Source organism: Crocuta crocuta, unplaced genomic scaffold, assembly GCF_008692635.1.
Source record: "Crocuta crocuta isolate KB4526 unplaced genomic scaffold, BGI_CrCroc_1.0 scaffold130, whole genome shotgun sequence".
Lineage (NCBI taxonomy): Eukaryota > Metazoa > Chordata > Mammalia > Carnivora > Hyaenidae > Crocuta > Crocuta crocuta.
The window spans coordinates 9854080-9858560 of NW_027527920.1; positions in this window are offsets into that span (position 1 = coordinate 9854080).

The window sequence follows — 4481 nt, forward strand, 5'->3', positions numbered from 1 at the left end:
CCAGGTACCCCAAGCCCAAAGCCCGGTCCCTGTCACCACCCCCGGGTATGACCGGCCCTGCCCTTGGGCGCTGTGGCCAGCCCTGGACCTGCCCGCTGCGCCCCGGACGGGGTGGGGGGCGGGGGGCGCGGCGCGCTCCGAAGCCTGGCACTTTGACCTAAGGGACGGCGTGGGGGCATTACAGGCTGGGGTCGAGGCCTGGCATCCAGGCAAGAGATAGGGGACAGACTTTCATCAACTTAGGGCGCCTTAATGGGGAGAGCACTACAGATTCCCGGGAGGAGAGGGGCCAGTCTTCTCAGCATCAGCTACCTCGCACACCTCCTCTCCCTATTTGCCCAGGACGGGTTTCAAGAAGGCTGCTCTATACATAGTCAACTTACTTGAGGCAGAATGAAGCTGTGGTCCCTATTGTCAGGGGCTCAGAGCGAGGCCAGAGCTAGGGTGGGCATGGGGGTAGCCAGTAGGTCTAGGGTAGAAGGCATTGTCAGTAGTCGACCCTGACTCTGGACGGGGCATTGTGGATGCCTCATGGCGTGTGTGGGTCTGGCTAGCCCTCACTGTACTTTGTAAGGTGGAAATTAGTATTCTCACTTTAGGAAAGAGGAAATAGGACATGCAGTGAAGACATGCAAGTAGTGATAGATTGGGGGTACACCCTGGAAGAGAGGAAGTCATAGCTGGTTGCCCCAGAAGCAGGTGGGAAGGTCACAGGTGGAGAGAACACAGCCCCTGACACCTTGTACTCTAGAATCCAAAGGAGGGTAGCTGGGAGCTGCTGCTATGGTTTCTGACTCTGTGTTTCCCAGCTGCGTCCATGTGTCTGGGAGAGTCCTGGTGACTAAGAGGAGCTGGTACGTTGGCCTCTTCACAAATACTTTCAGGGTCCTATTCTTCCTCAAACCACACATCTTCTAAGATGTGTTTTTAACACCTAAAGTGGCCCCACTGATAATTCAGCTGCTTTGGGAGACGCTTGGGCAGGGGGCGCAGTGGTGTGTGGATGAGGGTGGGTATGTGCTGGTCTGGAGCAGGTTTCCAGCTGGCAGGAATGAGACCTGAACTGTCCCTGACCACCTCCCTCAGGTTTCCCTCCTTATTAGACATGACAGTGAACAAGCAGGCTGTCCATGGACTGGACCTTCATTAGAAAAATGGAGTTTTCTCGTGTCAGGCAAATGGTTGATCTCTGAGCCCAAGCTTCCTCATCAGAGGTTGATGTTGGTCAATGCCTTGAATGATGCAGGGGCTCTGTAATGCTGGAGTCCCTTTCTGTGGATGGCCTCCTCAGAGCCTGAGTGTGATGATTTCTAAAGTGGGGGCAGATATAAGAGGACAGTCATGCCTGCTCCTTTGCAATGGTCCCATTTCACTGACTTACATTGGGTGAGGTGGTGTGATGATCTCTGAATGTTCAGCAGAGTGAGCAGGGTTGAGGGTACTGTCTGTCATTGCTGCCCAGGGCAGAACAGCTGGAGTGGGCTAGCTGTGAGACTTTTCATAAGTCTCTTCCCCTGTCTGCTCCTTAGTTTCCTTCTTTTGTAAAACAAGTTGGTTAGACCAGACACCAGTGGTTTTCAACCCCACCCCCCACGCCATTGCCATGAATTCTTACACTGAGCCCCAACTTACCGTATAAAGTGGAACTGCTCTGCCTCTTGTTCCTCATGCTGGTGGCTCCTGAAGCAGAGTTTAAAAATCCCCTAGATGATCTTTGAGGTCTTTTTTTTGTGAGGTACTAGCAAATCTGTGTTAACCCTCAGAAGTATTACTTATTATTAAGGTTGGGGGCAGGAGTGTGAATTCTAGTGATTCCATTAAGAGAAATTTGGACATTAAGATGGGCTTCATCCCTGAAATGGTTGGAGCTGATGGCCTGTGCCTCTGACCAAAAGTTGTAGCTGTGTCCCTCCCCTCCGCTGTGTGGTTTCATCTTTTTGGGACCTGAAAGGTACCTGTGTTCTGCGGCCTTCTCTGGGTCCTATCTGGTGATTATAATTCCACCTCAGAGATTTTCCCCTTTAGTTTCATGACCCTACATTGAGAAAATTGATAAAGATACAAATTCATCTTGGGGAGAGATATTAGGAAAAGGCTTTAAGTTGTTATTGGTTGTTTTAACTTGATGAAGCATCTGAGCAGTAGCCTTGAGAAGGGAGGCTGGGCCACTACATTTAAATCAACCAACATTTATCGAGTACCTGCTGTATACCAGCCACTACAAGGGGACAGGGGTGAGAATGTCACAACCACTGCCCTCATGGGGCTCCAAGACAGTAGGCAGGAGGGAAGGAGTTCACATTTGTTGGAACCATCTAGACACTACTTAAAACTTTTTACATATGTTATCTCATTTGTCATAAAGTATATGTTTGTCTCACATTTTATTATGTGAAATTTTGATTGCATACAAAATAAGTGTACATACCACATATCCATGTAACCACTGCCCAGATCAAGAAACAGCATTGCCTGCAGCCAGAAACTCTCCTTGAGTCCCAGACATAACCCCCCCACCCAGAGGTAACCTATTCTGACTTTTAGCATCACAGATGAGTTTTGCCTAAGTGGAATCACACAGTATGTAATCTTTTGGGTCTGGCTTCTCTCATTCAACATTATGCTTGTGAGTTTCATCTGTGTTGTTGCAGGTAGCAGTAGTTTATTTATTCTCATTGTTGTGTAATAATTCTATTGCATGGTTATAACTCAATTTACTTATCCATTCTTCTGTTGATGGCCATTTGGTTATTTCCAGTTTTTAGTTATTATTAATAATGCTGCGGTGAACATTATAACATGGGCCATTTTGGAAGACATATACGTGCATTTCCCTTACATATGTCCATAGAAACTGTCCAACAGATTTCCAAAGTGGCTGTCCCAGGATGTGCTTCTCTTGGCATTGTTTGAGAGTTCTGATTGCTCCACATAGTCACCAACACTAGGCATTGTCCAGATTCATGTAATTCATGTAATTTTCCATGTAATTTGAAGCTTAGAAAAGTTGTCCTGTGCGCAATGTGTGCGGAGTTGTAGAACTGGGATTCAAATCCAGGTGTGACCATGGAATGTGTAAATTTTCCTTCTGGGTTAGACATAAACAGTTATGAGCCAAAACATGAAAGCTCTAACACTAAAAATGTATGACGAGAGCTCTCTGGGAATTGAAAGGAGGAAGGGGGTTTTAATTTGTTTTAACGAGAAAAAGGGTCATGGAGCCTCAGAGTTGGTAGCATTTGAGCTAGGTCTTTGGGAAGAGAGCTGTTTTGCTAGGGAGGCTCTCCCTGGAAAGGGCCCAGCTTGGGCTGAGGCATGGCAAGGGTGAAAGTTTTGGGGGAATGGGAAAGGTCTCCTTTAGCTATACTGTAGGTATGCGAGGGGAGGGAGCTAAGGCTAGAAAGGTTAGTTGGGGCCACACTGGTGGTGGTCCTAGTTTGTCCTTAGGGGGCTCCCTTGCCCCCCAGCCCCTAGCAATCCCTGAAGCCCAAGGCAGGGGCTCATCATTTTGCTGGCGAGCTGGGCTGCTTTGACCCCTGCTCAGCTCCTGATAGCAAATGGAGCTGGCCTATCGCCAAATGGAGGATCGTAGCTATTCCAGAGACTGCTCTCAGGGTATCTATCAACAGAACTTCTTGGAGTATTCTGTTCCCACCTAGGTGTGTGAAGTGAGTAAACCCACCCCTCAGGACCTGCCCAACCCAAAGGAGGTGGTAGGTAGTAGTCCTGACACCCTCTGGCCTAGTCTCAGGAAATTTGCCAGGATGGGGGTTGGGGGAGTGAGTGAAGGGGTCTACCTTCTGATATTGGTCAAACCAAACTTTCCAGAAGGATCCCAAAACCTTTTCCTTAGAAGAGGTTTGAAATGGTTGTCTCCATTGCTGTGAGAAGCAGGAACACGGATGACAGCCTGGGATGAGCCAGAGAATAACAGTAATAATAACCTTTCTTATTTGTCTAGGATTTTATGCCCTTATCACAATGGATTCCCACAGGGCTGTGTAAAGTAGGTGATATAGATGTTATCAGCCCCTTTTACAGATGAGGGGACTGAGACCCAGAGAGGGTGCCAACCTGTGTGGGTTACGCAGTTAATACACACCCAGGCTAGTCTACAACTGGGGTTCCTGGGAGCCTGCCCTTTGTTGTATTCCATGCTTGCTGGGCTCAGGCCAAGTACAGGGCGAAGACGGAGCAGGAAGGAGGATGCCTGATGGACCACGTGCACTGACAGGGCCAGAGGTCAGCTGGTGACCGTGAGAGTCAGGCTGGGGAGTCAGGCCAGGTCGGCCTGGGGGTCTTCAGGGATGTGTGCCCCACGGAAGGGAAGGAGGCAGGTGGCATCTTGGTAATAGAGCTGTGGTTTGCAGGGGGCAGCATCGGAGGAAAGAGGGTGAAACGTATACAATCTCTGAGAGTTGGAACAGCTCCAGCCACTTGGCATTGATGACACTCACCCTTATGTAATGGTGCCTCCACCC